Source organism: Chinchilla lanigera, unplaced genomic scaffold, assembly GCF_000276665.1.
Source record: "Chinchilla lanigera isolate Chin_1 unplaced genomic scaffold, ChiLan1.0 scaffold00102, whole genome shotgun sequence".
NCBI lineage: Eukaryota > Metazoa > Chordata > Mammalia > Rodentia > Chinchillidae > Chinchilla > Chinchilla lanigera.
In genome coordinates this window covers 3205858-3231700 of record NW_004955503.1, presented here as the reverse complement: position 1 = coordinate 3231700, position 25843 = coordinate 3205858, and the positions used below count along the sequence as shown (strand labels likewise).

The window sequence follows — 25843 nt, the reverse complement described above, 5'->3', positions numbered from 1 at the left end:
TGGACTTGTTCTGATTGGGGTGGAGTTCTGGGATTGTGTTTTAGTCCTTCATTTTGTCATGTTTGCTACCAGATGCAGAAAGCTCAGCTTCCCTCTTCAGTGGCTGCACAGAAAAGGCTGCTAGTGTCCCTAGTTTTCGTGTTGGTTAGGTTTGCCTTTCAGTGACCCCTGAGAAGCACTACTTAGTCTCAGGTTTTCCGGCAGTTGTTGATTTGTATCTAGTTATCCCAGGTCTCAGACTTGGGCATTAGTGTCAGCTGATGGCAGACCATCTGATTCAGGTGTCCCCTTGCAGTTCAGGGCCCGTTCATGGCCCAAACTTGGGTTGCACTGGTGTGACAATCCTGGTCCAGTGGACCTATGTCCCCAGGCAGTTCAGGGTACAGGCAAAACCCAGACATAAACTGCAGGGTAGACAGTTTGTGAACCACCTGATTTTGTATCTCCGGTCAGTTCAGAACACATACAGGAACCAGATGCAGGCCGGACTGACAGCAATCACGGACTGCGGGTGCCTACTACCCCTCAGGGCTTCCGGGCACAAGTAAAGCATGGACTGGAACCGCTGGACCAGCAGCTCTTGGACCACTCCCTCACTTGGTGAAAGGGCGTGCACAGGGAAGGGGCACAGGCACCCCCCAGCTAGAGCAGTCCCTGGGGCTTCTGAGTGAGGACCTCCTGTCTGAGGCGGGTGCTCAGAGGATAGAGACTCTATCCATGAATATTTAAAGGGCTATCATGAAGTACAGCAATTAGGATTGCTTTATGTATCACCATGGAGTGAAACCAAGATCAGTGTGTGGAAAAACTTCAGGGAGAAGGACTGTCGTTTCTGTAAAATATAAAATGTTCTGAAAGTCAAGGCAATCTAAGGTTGGAATGGACTGCCATGTCAGAAAGTAAGTTTCACATCCCCAGATGAAGGAATGTGTGACTCTGTAGATAGAAATGTTGGAATCTTGGTGTCCCACGAATGCTAGCTCTGTGTCCTGGGGCAAGACTCAACCTCTACACTTCAGTTTGCTCATATATAAAGTGGGGCAGATGGTGGCTACGTAATAGGAATGCTGTAATGATTAAATGTTTAGTACAGGAAATGTAAAGGTGAGTAAAATCAGTGATGCTGTTTTGGTAGTATTTTCTCTGTTGCTGTTGTTCCTGCCCTTCTTGTTCTTCTTCCTCCTCCTCCCCTCCTCCTTATCTCTCCTTCTTCTTCTCTAACATTTTTCTCTCCCTCTTCAGTCCCTTCTTTCCTTCCCTGTCTGTCCATGTTCAAAGTTCACATAGTGGTGCTCCTTTATTAGACTAGAGAAGGATACCAGATTTGGAACAGGTTAAGGAGGGCATCTACACATATGAGTGGCCCAGTAAGGGGTATCAGAGCAAAAATAGAGAGAGGATGGTGACCTTTGGAGGGAAAGCTCAACAAGAAGTAGCCTGGAAAAGGATGTAAGAACCTAAGCTGTGAGTTGGAGTAGGCTGGTAAGGTCAGTGGGAGCATAAGCAGGATTAGGACTCCAAATGAGAGACAATGACAGCAGCCTGGCTGTGCACATGCTAAAGATTAAAGCTAGACACATGTTTGTCACTATGCACTAAACTGTAATCAAAATGGATCAAAGCTCTAAATATTAAAACAAAAATACTAAATTTGCTAGGAGATGGAATAGGTAGAACTCTTGAAGACATAGGCATAAGCAAGGAATTTATGAACAAAACCCAGATCACACAGGAATTATCACAAAAAATCAACACCTTGGATGTCATCTTATTAAAAAGCTTTTGTACAGCAAAAGGAATCACCAACAAAGTGAAAAGACAATCCACAGAGGGGGAAAAAATTTTGCTAGCTGTACCTCAGACAAAGAACTACTATCTAGAACACAGAAAGAACTGAAAAAAAAAAAAAAACCAACCAGAGTGCCCAAATTCACTTATCCAATCAAAAAATGGATATCTGACATGAATAGAGACTTCTCAGATGAGGAGGTATAAACAGTAAATAAATACATGAAAAATGTTCAACATTACTGGTCATTCGAGAAATGCAAATTAAAACAACACTGAAATTCCATCTCACTCCAGAAAGAATAGCTATTATCAAGAAAACAACCAATAACAAATGTTGACAGAGGTGTGGGAGAAAAGGAACCCTTCTCCACTGTTGGTGAGTGTAGGCTAGTGCAACCAGCATGGAAATTAATGTGGAGATTCCTCACAAAATTAGGAGTAGAGATCCCATTTTATCCGGCAATTCCCCTTCTAGATATCTTACAAGAATAATTAAAAGCATCAGGCCACAATGATATATGTGCATTCATGTTTATAGTAGCACAATTTGTAATAGCTAAATCTTGAAAACAGCCCAAATGCCCACCAACCAATGAATGGATTTTTAAAAAGTGACTTTTTAATACAGTGGAGCATTATTCAGCCAGAAAGAAGGATATGATTGAGACATTTATAGCTAAACAGATGGACATTGAGACCATAATTGTAAGTGAAATAAATCAGACACTTATGTGTAAATCTTGCATTATCTGCCTGGTGTGAGAAATTGAAAGGGAAATAAAAACTAAAATATACAATAGATATTGTGACATACAAAGGAATTGTTTGAAAGGAAAAAGGGAATTAAGTAGAGGGGGGAGGAAGGAAAGGAAAAGAGAAAAATGAGAAAAGAAGGAAATGGAAACAGATCTTTGTGAGTGAGAGGGAGAGGGGGGATTAAAATGAGGGAAGGGGAATGTTAAAAAAGAGGAATCAAGATATATCATGTCCGGGTCCAAATTCCCTATAATGAATTTAATCATTATGTATACCTAAATTGTACTAATAAACTTAAGTTTTAAAAAACAATATGCTAAACAAAGGAAGTCAAACACTGAAGACCACATGTATGATTCTGTTTATATGAAATGTTCTGAATAGGAAAATTTATAGACAGAAGGAAAGCTAGTAGTTGTGAGGAGCTAGGGAAAGGGTGGAATGGGGATTTAACTGGTTAGTAAGTAAAGGTTTTACTTGGGGTCATAGAACTTCTGGAACTATTTAGAGGTAACAATTGCACAACACTGTGAATGTACTGTCAATAAATTGCTTTGAAATGGTTAATTTTATGTTGAATGAATTTTACAAATTATGTATGAGAGAAAGTAGGAAACTATGTGGAAAGTAGTCCACAGTGATATAAAATTTTTAAATGAATATAGTAATATTGTGATGAGGAACAGATTTCTACATGGTTTCAATGTCCCTGCCCCCAAATATGAATATGGTCATTGAAGATGCTGAGATGTGGGAGGGAGGTGAAGGAAAAGAGATAAAAAAGAATTGAAGTGGTATATACACATACTAACTTCACACAAGGAATGTAAACATTATGTAATATAAATATCTACCAATGAAAATTGAGTAAAAAAGAAACTCCAAGTAAATATCTCATACTATAAATAAAGAGTCATGGCACCAATGTGCACCACATGATTCTTTCTGAAATGGATTCTTTTGCAGGTTTTGTTTGCTACATTGTGGTTCCATAGGAGAAAGTCCTTTTTCATAAGAAATATGCACCAAACTAGTATTACAGCATGATGAGAAACCAACTTAGCCTTAAATGGTTCAGGAGAAAAATGCTATTTCCACTGCACTTGCTACTTTTCTATCAGTTTTAGGTTATTAAAAACAAAGGCATGAGAAACCTTAAGAAAATATATTAAAGGTGCAATTTTTCAAGTGTATGAAATATCATTCTGGAATAGCTGATTTATGGGAATCAAATTTCAGTGACTACTTTGGCTATGAATTTAGAAGACCAGTTCCATCAATTTTCTAAAGACATTTTTTTTCCAGAGATGGTACCCACAGCACACCTCATTGCCAATTGAGTGAGAAGTCATGGGAGCACAATATTACAGCGGAAGAAACTGTAAGAAAAAGGGCAGAACGATCCTTCAACCTTGGCCTTAAAGAAAAATATGATTAGAAGCTAATTGGTACTACAATTATCTTAATTGCCCTCTTCTCCCAGTGGCTGGGCAATTGCGTCACACTTTGATGACAGCTCCGTATAACACCTTTCGATTAATCTGTTGACTCAACTGATACCTTGCTATTTTTCTGGCAATTCCATCCATTTTAGGGTCTTCAACCTGTTCAGAATAGACTTAGGCTCAGGGCTGGGGATTTAGCTCAGCGGCACAGCACCTGCCTGGCAAGCGTGAGGTCATGAGTTCAATTCCCGGTACGGTAAAAAAAAAAGAGTAGACTTAGTCTCTTTTTAATTGAGAAACTGAAAGTTTAAAATATTTTATTAGGACATGGGCTAAGAGCAGGCGACTTTAACTCTAAAAGGTAAAAGAATCACATCTCTTAGCATAATGACCATGAAGCATAAAAGGAATCCAGGAATCACAACATAAAAGTAATGTCTATCAAGTGTGCAGTTAAGCATTACCTAAGTATAATAAACTGCAGGCAACAACATCCACCTAGCTACACATGGTAAGATTATTCCCTTATCCTTTTATATTACAGCATGACAAAACCACTTTCAGAGAGAAATTGGGGCTTCTTCACAGCACTTGCAAAGTTATTACAAGCTTAGCCCCAGCAACACGGGCTGCATCTACAAACACCAACTCTTTAAAGTAAAACTACATTTAAAATTCTCTGCCTTTGTACTTGACAAGCAGTCCATGCAGTCAATGGTAACACATAATGGTTCCAGCTTTCATACTCTTTAGTGCCTTTATTTTATTTTTGCCCACTGTATTAAGACTTTGGAGAGAGGTACCCTGTGAAGAGAGAGAGAACACAGCACCCACTAAAATCTGTGCCAGTTATAATACTGGTGGATGGTTGCCTGCATAGGGGTGAAGAAGGTGTACACATGAATTGTTTCTATGAAAATAGTGCTTTAAGCTTGGATATTCATGCCAGCTTAGCACTATGGAGCATAATCACTCACTTTCATTGAATCAGCTCATCAAATAAATATAGCCTGGCCCTTGACACATCCTTTTCATAATACAGTAAAGTAGTTGCATTCCCTGGTGTACTTGCATTCCCATTGTTCTGCACCATGCCAACTAGGCTAGTGTAATTCTTTGATGATTTTAAAAATAAAAGAAATCAGTAAAAACAAGATAGCATCATCAATCCAGAGAACAAGAAGCCAGGTTGATGAGAATATGAATAAGAGTCTTATATCTTGATGAGGCTTTGTCCTAGAACAGGGATCTGCAAACTATAGCCCTCAGGCTGAATCCAGCCTTCTTTCTGTATTTATATTTTTATATGAGTTTCATAATTTTATGTTGTACTGGAACATCACCATACCTATTTTCATACTGATTGTCTATGGCTGATTTTGCAGCACAGAAATAAGTAGTTGCCAACACAGACTATCTGGCTCACTAAACTTAAGTTATTTACCATCTGTCCCTTTACAGAAAAAGTGTGCCAATGTTTGAAAAAGGCATGAAATAGTACCCATGTCAATTGGGTTCATATAGTAATTAAGATATATACAGGTGTATGTAAGGCACATAGGCAGCCTTGGCACAAAGTATACGTGGTATAAATAATGGCAGGTTTTGCTGAAAAGAGAAACTGAAATAAAATCAGTTATAGCTACAGACAGGCTTATGAAACAGGGCAAATACTGAAAGGTTATTGGTTCAAGGACTGCAAAAGCAAGGAAACGTTTATGACTTTGATTTGTGTAGTCCAGAGAGTAATTGTCATTCATTAGTATCCGTCTCCCCAAAACAATCTGCCTTCCACCCTTGTGACTCACTTTTAACTGCTTCTCACCTCCCCTCTCCCTACAAGCAGAAAGAGACCTTAGATAAGGAAGGATCTAGGCTTAATAACTTTACATAGTTCCTTTTCTACTCTGACTGTGGGTAGTCATTGTGTCACGTGGACCCCAAATGTTCCTTTGATGATTGCTAGTTACATGAGTCAGGTTTCTATTACTCTCCCAGAGCATAGGAAAATAACTGGGAAGGAGGGAAGATGTGTCTTGGCTCACTCTTGCAGAGGTTCCAGTCCATGACCAATTAGCTCTGCGGCTTTCAGCCTGTGGTGTGGCAGCACATCATGGTCGGGAATGTGTAGTCGAGCCATCTGCTCCCCTCAAGGCAGCCAGAAAGCAAAGAGAAAGAGGAAAGGGCTGGGGTTCTACTATCTCCATCAAAGGTACGGAACTAGTGAACTAACTTCCTTGCATCAGGTCCCACTTCTTAAAGATTTCAGTACCTCTCAAGAGTGTCATAGGCTTGTGATTGAGGCTTTAACACATGGGAAGATAATTATCTCAAAAGTAGAGGCCACTACTTTTTAACTTTCCCAAAAACCTTTCTGCTTCCAAGTAGTAGGCAACCTCATAGTGAGGGTTTTGTGTGTGTGGAATCATTTCTTCAGAAGCTGAACTTGAGCTTGAATCGTGCTTGACAGACACCTGCACTACTGAGAACGACAATGATCTTTGCTGTGTGTGTGTGTGTGTGTGTGTGTGTGTGTAGAGGGGTTCTTTGTAGGTACAGCTGGTCTACCTGGCCCTTGGTAACAATATAGTCTCTTTGTGACAGGAATAGAGACCTTGTACAGCCTCCTTTTCAGGCATCTCACAGGGAGCAGGTGCAGGGATCCAACACATATTGCTCAGTTCTGTTCTTTTCTTGGACAGAATAGTGACCATTACTGGGAAAATTCACAACCTTATTACTGTTCTTGTCTTTCCCATTGTTGAGTTAAACAAAAATCATTAGGTTTGTGGAGAGCAAGCTTCCTTTCTTGTTAAACACTACAAAGCCAAGCTTTGTGGGCAGCTCTAGCTGATTATCAGGATTTTCAAATTGGCTATTCCACTGTGTAAAGGAAGTTAATTCTGTATCTAATTTTAATCTGCATCCCATGGTCAGATGTGTTGTGTTAAAGAATCTGTTAACATTTAAAGAGGGGTGGCTGGCTGTATTGATCCTTCTTGTGTAAACTGGCCAAGGTGATCAATTTTGGGCTGTAAACTTTTGATGTTTGAATGCATTACCTTAATACCATTTAAGCACAGTCAATTGTCAACCCTATTACCCCTGGTGTATCATCTGAATTTGGATGTAATTCAACATTTCCAGAAAGGTGACATGAGGATGAAAGTTTAGGAATTTGCAAACAAAGCAGTTCTACCTTTCCTTTACATGCCATTGCCTGTGTGTGCTACTGAAATAGGCAATCATGGGCTGCTTGGCATGTTTATAGATTGCCAAGAATTTACTCTTCCCTTCTCATTCCATCTTGACCGTAGTCATTACAGAATAACCAGATTTGTAACAAGTTCTCATTCAGGCGGTTAGTATATGGAAAGAGAAGGACTGATGGTGGCATCTGTTGTTGCAAACCAGCAACTGGTACACACAAGGGCAAAACATTGTTAGTGTGAAGCTACTGATACAAAGAAACTCAGTGTTACAATTATTTCCACCACCTGGAAGATATTTCATGGACACAGCGCTACTTTGATCTGGTGGCAACAAAATCACCAACAAATAATTCCCTTTATTTGGGAGTGAAACACTCCCAACAAACATTCTCTGTCCTTTGTGCAGGCAACAGATTCCCTCTATAATGAAAGAACTTGATTCCATGCTGTGTATCCGTTAGGATCAGGTACATTTGAGAGTGACAGAAAAATCTAAATTAACAGTTGGTTAAGCAAAAACTATAATCCTCTCAAATGAGAGCTTTAGAGGCTGACAATTCAGGGATGGCTTGGATGTTCGGTCTGGCTACCGGAGACATTGGCTCCATCACCCCTAGGGAGTATCTCATACTTAGAGCCAACTCTGGCATCATTTTCTTTTAAGGACACTGCCGAAGTCACTTATATATCAGTTGCAGAACTTACCCACGTTAATTTATTGCAGCACAAAGGAGGTTGGGAAATGCAATATTAAGCATATGCTTTGATAGAATTCAAGATTCGATCATAAATAAAGTAGGTATTGAGGGTCAACTGGCAAAATCTGCCCCAAATGTTGTGTTGGAGGTGGAGAGAAAATAAGTGAGTCAAGCTTTTTACTTTTTATTCCACCATTATGTATCGACAATTTTATTTCCCACATCTCAACCCATCTAAAATGTTTCTGACAACCTAAACAAAATGGAACGGTACCCACAGCATCCAAGAGGAGGAGAAGGAGCATATATAACATCATTGTTTCATTCCCAAATGATTTCAAAGCATTCCTTATCATTTCTCATTTTAGGTGGTAGAGTGTGGGCTTCAGCTGTTTGTTGTCTTTACTCTGGTAAACTAAAAAGCAATTTTTTCAATGTATTGGCTACTTTCATTAAAGCATTCTAATTGAGCTACTAAAGTTTTTAAATAAAGATAAGGTTTTTTCTGTGATTTTGGTAAATTATCCTATTTTCCATTCCAGATGCCCCTGGTTGTCTAGGAGATATCTCATGGAAATCGGATGCCTCAAGGTCTCCCTAAATATTAATATTTCTCTCATGAATGGTTTCAAAGCATTTCCTTTTATTTGTTCATTTTATACGGTACAGTGTGGGGGTGGAGGGTCCAATATCCATTCCAGGATCCAACATCCAATTCTAGGTTCACTGGGTTTTCCTGGAATGATAAATAGAATTTTTCTTAATTATCCTTTATTAAGACAGAAAATTCCTATTGATTTGGGAAGGTTTATTGAACACATCTTTAGAAATAAAGAAATCAGTAAGAAGGATGATTTCCAACCTGTGGGTTAATTATGTTTAATGATTCATCCCATTCAAACTTTCCATAACACTATTTTATGCTTCTTGGTTGTCTCTTTGCCCATCTCTGTGTGCTAAGGGAATGCAAATGTAAGCTTAACAGAAGCCCAAGCAAAACATATTTGAGAAGGTATCTTTCCTCCAAATAATACACAAAGTAAAAGAGAAATGATTTAAAAATTATCAGTGTCACATTCATTGATGTGGATAATCAAAAAATGACTATATACTAAAGCCTCATTATTTGAGCCCCAGTAATTCAGAATTTGTGATTAAATTTCTGTCCAGTTCCTGATCAAATTACCACTGCACTGAATGAATGGTTCACTAAGAAAAGTAATAGTGTAAACAAGATTGCAAAGGGGCATGTTTAACCAAGGTGGGATCAATTTCTTTTAAAGACATCAGTACATTAATTATTTGCATGCAAGTGAGTGCTGCTCTTTACAAATAAGTCTTATCTAGTTACTAAAACCCTTCTAACAGACTTCATTTAAAAGCATTTTCTTACTAGTGTAAGAACCTAAAGGAGTGAATAAAATCTGAAGGGTATATGGATATTGTGAAAGTGAAAGAAACTGCTCAAAGAGAAGGAACAACTGGGATGAGGGAAAAGAGAAAAAAAAGAAAGGAAAAAAAATATATATATACATACATACATACATGATAGCTGAGAGAGTTATACGACTGACTTCTATTGCTTTATTGAAAGGAACAGTTGATGTTTAATTGATCAATCTTACATTCCTATAGTTGTTTAACTGAGTAACTAATTTAAAGATATCAATATGTAATATAACAACCATTGTTAATTTCCTATCACCTTGTCTGAAATTCTGTACCGCTTCTATTGTTTGGGTGTTGTTTTGTTTATGTCTGTTTGTTTTTTAATGTGTTTTTGTTATTTTATCTTTAAAATAAAAAAAGCATTTTCTTACCAGTTAGTTACTATGTATTATTGCAAAAGATATAACTTATCTAATTTTTAAAAACACATAACTCAGACTCTTCACAAATTAAAACATTTGTCCTTAATTGGTCTGTGTCACTGGCCTGTCCACATAACTATACATTAACTGAAACTAATCTATTTATGGAATGATAAACATTTGTATAAATGGGCCAACTGGTCTTGTTCACATTCAAAAAGACATTGAAGGTAATATAAAACTAGGGGAAATATTTATAAGCTCTGGAAGAGCCAATGGAAGGCATTGGTCAGACATTCCTGCTTTGTGTCTGGTCTAATTATATCAATCTACAGCCGAAAATCTTAAAAACAGTAAAATGACAATGAAAATATTTATTTCTATAGATCTCATCAGCCAAGTTACAAATTGAAATAACTAAATATGTATTAAACAACTCAAAACAATCAAACAACATTGGTAATACATTTAATATCAATGGCTTTTTGGTACAGTGGATTATATAATCCAGTGAACTGCATTATTATTAAATCCCAAGACTTATTTCCCTTTCCTGGCTTCCCAATACTGTATCTGAGGAAGCAATATTTTATTTTGCCTAAGAGCACAAACCCCAGTTTTCCTACTTTATCTATGAGTATTCATTGCTTCAATCTTCTCACTTATTGAATGGAGAATATATTTCCTAACTTAAAGAATAAGTGCTTAGCAAAGTGCCTGGGAAATATTATCATCATTATAGCTGCCAGTAACAGTGATAATAATTTTTGAATTCATGTAGCCAGAGAATAAAACTAAACAACTTTTTAAAAGACAGTCCCATCAGCTGTGTGTTGCAACATCACTGAGGATCCCCAGTCACTGGCCTTTAGCCACTGCAGTGTTTAAACCTCAGTTAACCTTTAAATGCATTGACATTACTTGAAAACCCATTATGAACTGTGTGTGAGCGTAACTGAAAAGGTCACTGTGGGATCAATAGTACCTTCCAAACTAAGCACAGAGAAAGTCTGTCCTCTGATTAGTGAGTGTGGCCACAGTCCAAATTGCCTGCCACTTCGACTCACCATATGCCACGACATATTGTACACATGTAAGAAATTCCTAGGCTCAAGGTAATTTCAATGGCTTTAAAGACATACTCATAGATCACAGTTGCCCAGCAGAAAAGCTAGAAAACACACAGCAAAAGTGCAATCAAAGAAAACTGGTAAAAGTCTGTCTAGAGTCAGCCAGTAAATCACATTCTTTTACTCTCTCACAGAATGGCAAACTTTTCAAACAGCAGTATTTTTACTCCTTTTCAGCGTCTCAATCTAAGAATACTGTATCAACTATTAACCAATCTCTTTTTTCTGAAATATTTGTTATAATATTACCTATAGGGCCAGGCACGGGTATATGTAAGGAATTACAAGAATGAGATAATTCTTATTCAGATTCATGCCATACAAATTAAGAGGTAGAACTTGTCAAATAAGAGGGTGGAACCCAGAAGTTGCATTAACTAGTATGTTCATCTATTACAACTTATTAAGGATGTCACAAGGGATTTGATGAAAATATTAAAGTACTAATATTTGGGTATGATGCAATTTTTAAGAAGAACATCAAAATTGTACTTCTAAGGGTGTCAGTTTCATTTGCCTACATTCCATTAATGATTTGACTGGAAGTGAAGGAGGCTGTTACCCACAGAAAACAGTACTGCACCTAACTCTAGGCATATTCAAGAATGCCTGATTGAACATCAACATCCTTTACACTGTGTGTTGCTACTGCAAAAAAAAAGTGCCAACTTTTTTTTTGTTTGTTTGTTAAAGATAAAAGGAGGGAAACATTAACAGACATACAACATTTTACAACATATCACAAGCACAATACAGACAATACAGAGTTACAAACAAAGTGGTAGGGAATTAACAATGGTGGTTGTATTACATATTGATATCTTCAAAGTGGCTTCTCATGAAAACAGATATAAACATGCAATACTGGTCAACCAAAGACTCATTGACAGTTTCTTTCAGCATAGAAATAGAAGACAGAAGAACAACCATGTTATCTATCCTGTATATACATACATACAAAATTTCTCCTTCGTTCCCTTCTCTTTTCCCACATCCCAGAAGCCCTTTACTCTTCAGTGGTTTCCTATCATTTCACAGTGTCTATCATACCTCCGAGTTTAAATTAACTCTTTCAAGTTTTACACTAGTGACACAATGTGGTGCTTGCACAAAAGTGCCAACTTTTGACCACACTGTAAGGAACCTGGTCCCCAGGTTTTGCCTTGCTCAAAATCCCTCCTTTCATTGTGCTTTTTCATGCTCTTTCCCTTTGCTACCCACAGCTCCTTCAGCTACACAAAGCTTGTGTCTGAACTTTATTTTTATGGCTTATGTATTAGCAACAGACGTAGTTTTTAAAATGTCATTTTATTCCTTTTCTTGTACGATACACATGTTTTTGAAATACTCATGGCCCCCAAATGAGATGTATAGATGATTTGACTTTTGCTCAAAAACTTATATCATGTTGAAGTAAGGAGAGTTTGGGTTAAAAAAAATTGAAAGTTTATCTTATGTAAACTGTGAAACCTAGGAACAAACATATAGAGTGACATCTGCATCCATCTGGCAAAATCATGTTACCACTGTGTGATAAAGAGGAAGTCTACCTGTAGGCATTTGAGTTTCTCCCCTGGATGTATTAGATAACAGTGATCTCCCTCTTCACTGATGTCTCCTGAGGGATATTAGCGCTTCTTTAAAGGGGGTTAAAAAATGCTAAGTTACAGTAGAGGTATAGACAAATTTACTTTCAGTAATGAATAATGGAATCTGTGGTTCATTTATCACTTCTGGCAAAACAAGTATATCAGGAAGCCAGTCATTTTTTAAAATTTGCAATTCAGACATAATTCTTTGTGTTTTTTGTAACTTCTGCTCAATTTATCATTGACTGCTGAGACTGGTGCCTGCTTGTTGGTTTTATGACTGTTCCCGAGGAATCTGTTGAGAACTGTGGGTAAATAAAAGGGTACTTTGATGGAACACTTTAGGACTGAAAGGAGGTTAGAGTAGAATAGGTGAGGGAATGAATGTATGCTGTAAACTCAACCCAGAAATGCAGTCATGAGGAATATAGTAGGACACTCTAGGACAAAATAAACCCCAATTTAATATTTGCACCACCTTTTAGAATATACGCTTAGTCTTCCACCTATGCACTATTACCTGCACACTCATCGGCTTTCTGCTTTTCCCTTTGGATACAAGATCCATTCAAGGGATACTGTATTCCTCACACTTGAATATTATGGTTGCATGATTATACTGCATGATAAGGAAGGAAATCAGTCAGCATCACAAATTTCTTTTCAAGATATTTTGGGTTACAGTGTTTGGGTTGAGTCCACCTGTATTAACCAATGTTACTGCCATATCATTACATATACATATATATATATATATATATATACATATATATACATTATATATATTTTAATGTATCATATATATGATATATATGTCATATATAATATAAATACAATATATTATAATATATAATTATATATAATATGTACTGTTGTATAAAATAACATTTAGAAAATATTGATAAGCTATAAATAATAATGATACAATAACATGTTTCTATTATATAGTATTAAGTCTATAACACAATTTGTAGCTCCATTGTACTTCTGGTGGACCTTTAGTGTATTCTGATATGGGGCCACTAAACATTCTTATCCATGTCTCTATCTGTGTGTGTGTGTGTGTGTGTGTCTGAATGTGTGTGTGTTTTACTCATCTCACTTCCATTTTAGTTACTTCTTTTTTACTGATATGTAGGATATATATGTGCATATTTGTGTATATGTATAAAATTTGGACACCAATCCTTTGATCACTATATATGTTATAAATATCTTATTTCAAATTATAATTTGTCATTTTATTTTATGATACACTTGATAATCAGGAGTTTTTGCTGTTTTAATGATATCTGAGTCTATTTTATGTTTCTATAACAGAATACCAAAAACTGGATCCTTTATACTTACAAAAATTCGTTTAGCTCATACTTCTGAGGTTTGGAAAGCCCTAAATTGAAGGGCTGCAGCCAGTGAGGGCCCCCTTGCTGCATCATAACAAAACAAAAGGCATCACTTGAGTGACAGAGAACAAGAGAGGGGCCAATCTCATCCTTTACAGTGACCCCAACTCGTGCAGTAATGAACCCCTCTTAGTTAATGACATCAGTCAATTCATGAGGCCTGAGACTATTCCATCTTAAAGGTCCTGACTCTCAATGCTGCTACATTAAGGACTCAGTTTTCAACACATGAACTTTGAAGAATATATTCAACTCACAGAAAATGGAGTTAAACCTCAACCATCATTTTCTCCACAGTTCTTTCTTTCTGTATTTTTGAAATATTTCTTTCTACCCCAGAATAAGAAAAGTATTCTCCTGTAAGTTCCTTAGAAAATAGTATTTTTCAGATTTTACTTACTCTTTCAGTTTCTTACACTAGGGAGACAATAGGATATTTACACATGTGAGTCTGATTTATTTCAGTTATGAGTATGGTTTTTAATTGCATGCATTTACCTATAAAATCCTCAAGTTAATCTTTCTTTATAGCTGAGTAATATTCCATTGTATAAAATTTCACATCTTTTTTATCTGTTCCTCAGTTGATGGGCATTTGGGTTTTTTCCAAGATTTAGCTATGACAAATTGCACTGCTATAAGCATGGGTGCACATAAGAAACTGCTCAAAAGGAAAGAACAACTGGGATGAGGGAAAGTAGAAAAGAAAGAAAGAAGGAAGGGAAAAAATATATATACACAAGAGAGTTAAGATAATTATACTGCTAATTCCTATTGGTTTATTGAAAGAAACAGTCAATGTTTAATGTTTTTTTTTTACCAATTTTGCATGCTTATATCTGGTAATTGGAACAACTACTCTGAAGATAAGAACATGCAATATAACAACCATTGTTGAATTCATATCTTCTTGTTTTTTCAAATTTTGTATCAATTTCTAATGTTTTTTTATTATTTTTTATTCTCTTGAAAATAAAAAGAAAATAATATTTTTAAAACTTTTACATTTGAGTCTTTATGAGGTTTTCTAAAACATGATAAATGTTTAAATTTTAAAACTTATTACAGCAAAAGACACATTGCCATTAACCTCATTCAAAGTACTCACCCTTGCTTTGAACACACTCATCCGTCATTCTTCCCACTTTCTGAAATAGTTCTGGAAGTCCTCTCTCATGATGGTCTTTATTTGCATTGTCATAGCTCCTCAATATCCTGAATTGATTCAAAACATTTACCTTCATGGTCATTTTGACATTGCGGAAGAGTCAGAAGTTCCATAGTGCCAGATCTGATGAAAAATGGCTGGTGAGGATGCGTGTTATGTTTTTTACAAGCCTGTTTTTCCGTTGAATGGCGCTCGGCATATTTTTTCATCAGGCCTCCTGACTGAAGACACTTGAGAAAGAGAACTTCTAGAACCACTTCCGAAAGTGGCAAGAATGATGAAATAAGTGTGCTCAAAGCAAGGAGGAGCGTTTTGAGGGTGATTAATGCCAATGTGTCTTTTACTCTAATAAACTTTTAAAATTTAAACATTCAGGATGTATGTTGATCACCCATTGTAGTGTACTGAGAAGGATTTTGAATATATGAGAAGAGATAGAAATTAATTTTGGCTATTTATAAGCATGTAACAGACAACCCTAAAATTTAGTGAATTTAAACAACAATTTATTACCTCCCAAGAATTGGAGGATTAACAGGCTCATTTGATACCCCTCACCTAGGGTGCCTCATATGATTACAATAAGATTGTAGCTGAGTCTAGAGTCATCTGATGGCTTCCTCATACGTGTATCTGACATATGGGCTACTGTCATGTCTCTCTTTCTATATTCCCTCTCCATGTGACTGACTTGAGTTTCTTCACAGAATGACAGCCTCATGCTAGCTAAGCTTCTTTTGTGGTGGTTAGCTTACCCTAGGGCAAACTTTCCAAGGGACAGAAAAGTAAGTCTGTCTGTTTTGAAAGGCCTATGCCAGAAACTAACATTTATTGTGCCATATTCTATTGTTCAGAAAAATAATATATCCCACCCTATTTCACCAGGAGATGAAATAGACCACAGGAATGAAATTTATTATTTCCAATATGGATAATAAATAGACCCACTAAAACCTACATGGAATCTCTTCTATGCACTTTCAACTTAGTTTTCAAGGGAGATTTTTGCCTCTCCATCCAATACTAAGTTTCAAAATGGGCAATTTTCTTTAGAAGTCCTTACATGTGCAAAGGAGGAATGTCCTTATCCACAGTTCAACTTTACCCTGACATTGCTTTTTGGGATCCCAGTTTTATATAAAATGGGGATCTTTTAATAGCTTTTCCATCTGCTTGATCCTGGCTTTTAATCTCCTGTTCCCCACACTCACAAGGTCATAAAAACCTGAAAGTTTTAATTTTACTCTTTGGCAAATCCCCTCAAGGCAAAATGAACTCTCTTCTCTAGTTTGCTGCTTTCATTTTGCTTCTTACCTCCTCTTTACTTATTTGACAGCTCAGTTACATGTCTTATATGGTAAGTAGAAATAGCATTGTTGGGCAAAATCAGAAATTAATGTTGTTGCTATGGAAATGAGAAGCAGTGTGGGCTGGGGATATAGCTCAGAGGCAGAAGCACCTTTGTGACAAGTTCAAGGTCCTGAGTTCAATGTCTGGTACCAAAAAAAAAGCAGTGGAGGAGATAAGAGAATGCCAGGGAAACTCTGAGATCCAGAAAAATGGAATTTAGTGAACATTTTTATGGTATCTTTATTATTGCAATGAGTTGATTTTGTTTGGTTTGCCTTGGTTTTGCATTACTATTAGAAAAAGCAAGAGTTGGATTTCTTAGGTCTCAAGAACGCACTCACCCCATCTAGGAAGATACGTGAATTATTATCTTGTTATGTTTACAAAAAGCATCTGCTAATCAGTTGGTGATTTAATGAAGGAGCATTTCTGTAATTGCATGTTCTCCAATTATCACTGTCAGGTAAATGTAAAGATGTGAGCCTAAGAAGAGCACAAAATAGGTGAGAATTCAAGTTATTTGAAAGGATGAGCATGTATATATATGTTTTGGTTTTACTTTGAGACATTTTTATTTGTTCTAAGTGGAAAACTATTAAATTGTATGCTTCAAATAAAACTTTATCAGTAAGTAAAGTTTTCAAACAAAACTCAGGGTCTTATCCCCTACTAGAGACTGTGATGATATGATATAATAGTCAAGAACAAACACTCTAAAGTTATTAACAGGTGTGATGGCCCATGCCTGGCCCAGCACTTGGGAGGCTGAGGCAGATCGATCATGGAAGTTTCAGGCCAGCTTGGGCTACATAGGGAGTTCAAAGCCAGTTTGAACTAGATAGTGAAACCATGTTTCAAAGAGAAAGAAACAAAAGAAAGAAAGCTGCTTTCCAGCTCTGCCATTTCCTAGATATATAATTTTTGTCACATCATTTAATCCCTAAGCTTTACCTGACTTATCTAAAAATGGATATTATTAGTATCAAATGAGATAGCACATCTCAAATATAATTTAGCCTAATATCTGGCACTTAAACACATAATTGTAGCTGTCATTGTGCTAATAATACCTACGTTTCTTGGAAAATAAGACCTACTTGGAAAATAATCAGCCTTAAAAACTAGAGATCAAATATGCCAACTCCAACCAGCCTATCGTTGCCTTCCCTGCCCTACACAGTAATCACCGAGCAAGAGAATAGTAATGGCAGATAAAGCAAGGGCAGTCATATTGGGGATGGCATTTTTGATTTGCAGTTTTCAAGGCTGATTATTTTCCAAGTAGGTCTTATTTTTAGGGAAAGAGGTAGTTATGAATATTGTGAAATGAGCCCCAGGAATGGTAGTATATTAGTAGAGATATTTGTTAAATGTATTAGTTGATAGTTAATAGAAAGAAAAATCAATACATTTTACATATTAAATGGTTGTTTGATTTAAGCTAGCTTAAAAAACAATTGCTCCAGAATGGCTGTGGCAAATTCCTTGCCTTTTTCAATAAAAACTATCTGTAAGTCCTTGAAGTCTCAAAAAATAATGATCCCGTTTTCTGTGATAGTCTTTCTGAACAGGAAAAGTCCCATCGTTTTATTTGAAATACGATTGTACACTATCTATGGACGAACATCAATGTCCACACAACAGCAAGACAATGAAAATTAAAAAGAATCCCAAACGTTTAAGCTGGCTTGTTGTGCTTTCTGTTTGATCAAGAAAGCATTGACTGAGCTGGTATTTTCAGTGTGCAATTGCACTTACAGTTTTATTTATTAATGATCACCAGTAGCCTCCATAATTTGGATGTAATGGTTAAACAATTACCTATTGCACTTGGACTGAAGAAAGAAAGTCATTTAATTGCTAGCAATTTTTCCTCATTATACGAAAGCCCTTCCTTACTGCTCAGTAACATAATAATAACAGCCAGATAAAACAGTGATTTGGCACTCAATAACTCGTTTCTTTTCTTAATAGCCAAACTATAAATCCCAAATAGCCTCATATAGCATGTAAGCCATAGGTCTGAAAACAGTATATTTTCAATATTTTAAGAGAAAAAAGCAAAGAGATCTTGTGAAGCATTTAAGATAAAGGATGCCCTTCTAACTCGCTGTGTCTTTGTAATTACGTAGTCCAACAGATCAACACAAAACTATGCTCCAGCATATGCTCTTCCCCTTCCTTTCCTCCTCCTTTTGATACTTATACACACCCACACGCATGATCTTTTTACTATATTTTTGGAAGTTATTTGCTGTAATGACAGATTTAAGTAAATAATTCTGCATTCCTGGGTGAAAGAGAAAAGCAAACATATGATATGCATTTATCTCCTTCTGTAGTTTGACTTCCGGCTTCCTCAGAGCAGCTCACTGAGTACTAGCGTAAGTTTAATAGAGAAATCTGGGATATCAGGAAGTTCACACATTTTCTGGCAGCTACCTTGTAAACAAAATACAAGTAATGTATTCATGATGGTATCTACTTCAACTGTGGAGAGACAGAATAAAAGAAAATGTAGTCTGAACAGTGATTTGCAAAACAAATTCTTGGGCTTTGCTCCCACCCTTAAAGTCAATTGTCTCTGTAGCCTCCGTGCATCCCAGAAGGGTACTTTAAGGATTAATTAGCTTCTTAAAAGCTTTGAATGTGAAAGTGTGCTAAGTAAACATATGACAGATTGAACTCATGAGAGAAAGAAAGCCACTTAAATATGGGGGAAGGGACTGGAGGATGGCTGTAGAATGATAGATTATTTAATGTTTGCTCATTCTTACTTTGGAACAATAGAAAGAAAATATCCCTAAGGGGTATATTGTTTTATATAAACTGAAAGAGTGGGAGAAGAAGGGTAAAAATCATGAGAAGCTAATAGAGTACTGTGATCCATAACCAGTGACTAAAAAACGGGAGGCTGGGTGAGGATGAGGAGGAGCTGTATAATGTACTGCCGGGCTTTGTGGCTAGGAAAACAAAGCTCATCTTTCAAGAAAGTAAATAAGACACTGATCATAAGAGGCAGAGAGCACAAAGGCAGGAGACAAGACTAGATAATTAGATGGACTTGTCTCAGAGGAAATACAGCAGGAGGAAAAGGAGATGGGTAATATTAATGTTGTAGGAAGATGGCCGTTACAATACCAAAACAAAGTTATTGAACCAAAACGCAGGGGCTGAGACATGATGAAGTCAAAATTGCAGGGAATGACTGAAAATGAGATAGGAAATTTACAGCTGTAAGATAATAAGGTAGTCGTAACGTACTACTTATCAGGTTGAAAAACAGAAAGAAAGAAATGCAGTAAAATGCAGAGGAAAAGGATAGGGACAGAACATAGTGTGGTCCAACATGCAGTTTTGGTCAGGCGTCAGAAACGAAAGGAGATACATGGTTCAGAACATCAAATGATACCAAGGTGAGGGGCAAGACCTTCTAGAGAAATTTGTAACATAATATGACCAAGTATGGCACTTTGACATTCATGTATGTAGGACTTCAATATAATTTAAAGCCAGAGGTAAAACAATGTGTAGTTGCTTATCAAACCCAGCACTTCCTCTTCTTAATAGCTTTCCGTATCCAGGCTGAAACCGTTTCTGCAGAGTGAATGTGGACCCCTGCCCAGAGCACTCAGTTATCATATTAATCTATCACTCAGGACAATCACACTCAGAGCTTGCATTCCCAGTTAGAGGCATTGATTGCCATTATTTCCCATTATTTCCCTTCAGGGAAGTTTTTGCATCCAGCAGGTTTACTAGAGCAGTCGCCAGTCCACACCTTTGGGAACCCACTCTTTGTGTCTCAACCACTTACTTATGGAACTTTAAATGTTTGATGGGATTTTTTAAATTTGAAAACCTATGAGACTCTCTTTGCTTATCTTTAAACAATATTCCACTCTAAAATGCTTAAGAGAGCATTTCTTAAAACCCATGCTTTGGCTAGTTACCTCTTCTAAACTAGACTGATAAAAGCAATAAGATTTAATTACACAATAAAGTTTCCCTCTAAATATCAAAATCTCTAAACTAAAATTCATTTCCAATATCTCGACCAAGCTTTTGTACACAAGATCACCAGAATTCCCACACGGTGTAAGGTGCAGACTGGTGCTGTTCCGTGAGTACACTGCCAGTGCAGGCTCACTCGCTCCATCCTCCGCCCTCCCTGCTTTATGCCACCCATGCTAATTGGTCTACAAACAGTAAAGGGCATTTTTTAGAATAAACTTCAAAATAAGTACAATAGCCGCACCCATACGTTGTCATAATTACCCACTAACCCACAGATTGGGAAAAAATTTCAGCTGACTCTCCCTTGGACAAAGGTCTTCCACGTAGAACATATAAAGACTTAAAACACATCCACCCCCCAAATTCAAAGATCCAGTCCAAAAATGGGCATCTGAGATAAACACACACTTCTCACATAAAGAAATACAAATGGCAAATAAATACATGAGAAAATGTTCAACATCATTAGTCATTTGATAAATGCAAATTAAAACAACATCATCTCACCCAATAAGAATGGCTAGCATTAAGAAATCAACCAATAACAAATGCTGGCGAGGCTGTAGAGAAATAGGAACCATTCTCCACTGCTGGTGGGAATGCAGACTGGTGAAAACACTGGGGAAATCAGTTTGGAGACTCCTCAGCAAACTAGGTCTAGCGGTCCCATTCAACCCAGCTATTCCCCTTCTGGGTATTTTCCCAGAAGACCTGAAAATATCGTATCACAGCAATATACGTGCACCCATGTTCTTAGCAGCACAATTTGTAATTGCTAAATTGTGGAAGCAACCCAAATGTCCATCAACCAAGGATTGAATAAGAAAATTGTGGTACTTTTATATAATGGAATATTACTCAGCTATAAAGAAAGATAAACTCAAGGCTTTTATAGGTAAATGGTCACAACTAGAGACCATACTCATAAGTGAAATAAATCAGACCTGCCCTTGTAAGCAACGTATTGTCTCACTAGTGTAAGAACCCGAAAGAGTGAATAGAAACTAGGAGGTATGATAGACATTGTAAAACAAAAGGAAAATGCTCAAAAGTAAAGGGCAACTGGGGTGTGGGAAAAGAAAAGGAAAAGAAGGGGAAATTATGTATGTAAGTATATACAGGGTAGCTAACATAGTCGTACTACTGTCTTCCATTGCTTTACTGAAAGTAACAGTGAATGATTACTTGTTTGATCAATATTGTGTGTCTCTTTTTGTTTTCCCAAGAAACCACTTTGAAGATATCAATATTTAATACAACAACCATGTTAATTTCCTACAACTTTGTCTGTAACTCTGTTTTGTTTGGATTGTCCTTATGCTATTTTGTAAATGGATGTCTGTTTGTTAATATGTTATCCTTCTTTTATTTTTAAAATAAATTTTAAAAAAAGATTGGCCCACTTATCTATTGCAACAACTTGCTTGATGCATTAGTTTATTATTATCATAATTTCTGAAGACTTTTTCATTTTAAACAGAATAATAAAATAAAAGAACAATGGCAAAATACCAACAACATAGACAAAAAGAAAACGAAGCAGAGACAATAAACAAAATGATAGGAATTAACAGTCGTTGTTATATTACATACTGTTATCTTCCACAAGATTGCTCAGATTATCAGATATACAAATGCAAGATTGATCAAACCATTACAGAGAATAAAAAATAAAAACAAAAAACATTAGAAATGATTCAGGGTTCCACTAGACAAGGTAGGGCTGGCTGTAGCCTAGTGGTTCCTTCTGGATGCATTTGTGTTCAGCAAGGAGGTTGGCCTGTAGTTTTCTTTTATAGTCTCTTCTTTATCTGAGTTTGGAATCTGAGTGATGCTGGTTTCCATAAATGAATTTGGAAGGACTCTGTCTGAATTTCTTTGAATAGTATAGGTGATATAATATCCTTAAAGGTTTTATAGAATTCAGCAGTGAATCTAACAGGTTCTGAGTTCTTTTTTAGTTGATAGATTATTTATTAGTGTCTTAATTTCATTGATCATTATTGAGTTGTTCATTATTTTTGTTTGTTCATGGGTTACTTTGGTACTTTGTATGAGTCAGGAATCTGTCCATTTTAAAAAACTTTTAAATTTTTAAAATATAATTTATCATAACAGTTACTATCTTTTGAATTTAGACAATATCTGTTATGATTTTACCTTTTTCATTGCTAATTGCATTGATATGAGTTTTTCTCTCTTTTTTTCATAAGTTTGGCTAAGGGTTTTTCTATTCTGTTTATTTGTTCAAAGAGCAAGCTCTTCAATTCATTGATTCTTTGCAACTTTTGGTCTCAATTTCTTATATTTCTACCCTAATCTTCAAAATTTCCCTCCTTAATGCCAGTTTGAGCCAGGATTGTTGTTTCTCAAGTATCTTAATCTTCTTTGTAAGGTATTTATTTGCTCTCACTCTGTTTTCCTAATGTGAGCGTTGACTGCAGTGAACTTCCCTCTCAGGACTGTTTTCATTGTGTCACAGAGGTTCTGGTGAATTGTACAATACACTGTCAGTAACTTTTAGAAATTTGTAATAAAATAGAATTCAAAGGAGTAGTCAGAAAAGGCAGAGACAGTGTTTACTACCTTCAAAATTTAAATTGAAGAAGTAGTTGAGGAAAGAGACAAAGTGGGTCTATACAAGAGAATAAAAAAAGGTAGGAAACCTAAATATTGAAAAAGAAATGGAAAAGAGAAAGAGAACAAAAATGAACAGGAGAGTAGAAAGAAAAAAGAAGATGAGAGAAAAAGAGGAGAGAACAAAAGGAAAAGAAAAAAATTCTAAATACAAAAATAACTACCAAATACAGAGGAAAACAAGATGACATCCCACCAGACAGGAGTGGGATAGCCAATCAGACAAACAAGGGAGAATGAAAGTAGTAAAATACCTCTAGTGTTCACAGTTCTGTGATAGTATCCATATTTAATCCCAGAAATGTGTTGGGAATGGAGCCGACATTGGTCTCTGGGTGTGGGGCCTGGGACTGGACTTCTGCTGTTGGAGTTCTCTGGAGTCTAGCAACTGGCTCCTTACTGCTGATTCAGACAATTCCACACTGCTGGTTTCACCAATTACTCTGCCCTCCAAAGGCGTGTGTTCTCCCATGCACCTGAGACCAGGCTGTTGTCCTGAGTCTCAGGTCTTGGGGTTCCTGTCAGTCTACTTGACAAAGGCAGGTGTCCTTACAGTCCTTTCAAAGACGCCACTGTCCCTGAGACAATGGAGGAAGCACAGAGCACAGATTCACTCTCCTCTCACAGGCCCCATGTCCCAGAGGGGTTGGAGGCAGTGGTGAGCAGGGACTCACTTTCGTCTAGCGGGCCCTGCTGCCACAGACAAAATGGAGCGCAACTTGTGAATTCTACACTGATTTTTTAAAATTTCAGGTATTTCTTCTTGATATCATTTTGGTGATTCTTTATCTTCAATGAATTTTCCACCCATATTTTGAAAGATTTTGGTCTGCTGTTCCAATTTTTAGTCATTTATCCTGAATCCACATTGGGCATTTTAAAAGATAATTTCATGAACTTTTAATTCATTGCTTTTTGGAACTCTAGTTTTCTCATTTCTTCTATAGCCTTTTTTGTAGAATTCTGCTACCTGGAATTTGCTTTCCCTTGCATTGATGCCTCCTTGATCTGCCTTAGGAGAGTGGAAGATTTTGGCTTTCTTCGATTGTCATGCTTTCTTATGATGTTGTGTGTATTTATATCTGCTTTATTTTTCTACTGAGTTGTGGCTTAGAAGAATGAGGAGAACTTGTAGTTTATGTAAAGATTTTCAGTAAGATGCTTCCTCCTCATTATGTATTTTGAGATTTATATGTCCAGACATAGTATTTGCCCATTCAGCTATTTAATTTAAGTGATTTGGATGCTCTCCCCATGTTTTGCAGAATTACTTCTACTTATAACAGTACCATCCGTTGTGATAATACTTCATTTATATATGACAGAACTTACGTTTACACTTCCACCATTTATCTATCTTGTATACAGACTATGTTAATTTATTTTCAGCAGTTGCTCTACAATGAAGTGGTAGAAATGGAGAGAAGACAATGAAAAGTGTGTAAAAAATGAGTATAAGACAATAAGGGAGGAGGTGGATGTGGGTGAAAATGATATTAAAGAAAAGATTTCATATGTGGTCAGACTCTGTTGGAGAACTTTTATTTGAGTTGAAAGGTTAGTGTTGAGTGTTTTAAGAAGATATTTTGGGGAGACAAAAGTGAAATGTGGGAGGAAGGGCCTGGTGCACATTGTCAAAGCAGATGCAATGAATTATGAAGACAGTCCAATTAAAGTAACCCTGCAACTTTAAAAACTTCCATACAACCAACGATTTCCCTTGGGGCTTTGAAGTTACAGCACTTGTAGTCTTGAGGTGTGGTCCAGGGCCTGTGCATATTAGTGGACAACACTGCGTAGCTGTGCAGACAGATGCAGAGTCAGGTGAGGAGGTGGAAGAAGATATAAAACTGTTAAGTATTGTGCATCTCAAAAGTGGTCTGTCCCTGGAAGTCGTAATAAGGTTCCACAGAAAATAGTAAAACTACTTGCTGATGAAGACAATGGTAATGAATAAGAAGATGATCTTGATGAGGAGGAAAATGAAGAGAAAGCTCCAGTGAAAAAGTCAATACGAGATACTCCAGCCACAACTGCACAACAAAATCAAACCAGGATGCAAAAAACTCAAAACCACCTATACCAAGATCAAAAGGCCAAGAATCCCTCAAAAAACAGAAAAAATCTCCTGAAACACCCAAAGAATCTACTTCCAAAGAGGACATTAAATTAAAAGTGCAAGTAAGTATAGAAAAATGTGATTCTCTTCCCAAAGTGGAAGCCAAATTCATCAGTTATGTGAAGAACTGCTTCTGATGACAGAGCAGGAGGCTATTCAAGATCTCTGGGAGTGGAGGAAGTCTCTTTAAGAAAAAATGGTTTAAGCAGTTGGTTAAAAGTTTCCATCTTATTTCATTTCTGTAACAGTCGCTATGTGGCTCTCCATTTTATAATGAAAAGTGAGAACTTTCCCTAACGTGCTTGAGAAATGTTGTCCGGGTTCCACTGCTGTGAATGTATTGTCCAAAATGCCTAGATAGTTTTTAAAGATGGAACTCCACCATTCACTTAGTTTTAAGCATGTATAGAATGTTATGAGTAGGACCTAGTGGTAGAGGGGGTCAGACATGGAGATGGTGGGGAGAAAAAATATATATATGTGAAATAAGCTCATTAAGAAAACAGAGGCAAAGATTTAAATAGTTGTTTCTCCATAGATGGTACACAAACGGCCAAGGAGCACATGAAAAGATGTTCAACATCATTAATTATCAGAAAAATGTGAATTAAAAACTACAATGTCATATAATCTAGCCCTGTTAGAGTGGCCAGTAATAGGACACTAACTTCTGGTAAAACAAAACAAAAACAGAAAATAAAGGCTAAGTGGGACAGG

At 36.7% G+C, this 25843-nt stretch overlaps 1 pseudogene; it reads left to right on the top strand.

Moving 5' to 3' along the window:
* Nucleotides 1-6115: 6115 nt before the first annotated feature.
* LOC102009737 lies at nt 6116-25316 on the top strand (annotated as a pseudogene).
* The last annotated feature ends 527 nt before the right edge of the window (nt 25317-25843 follow it).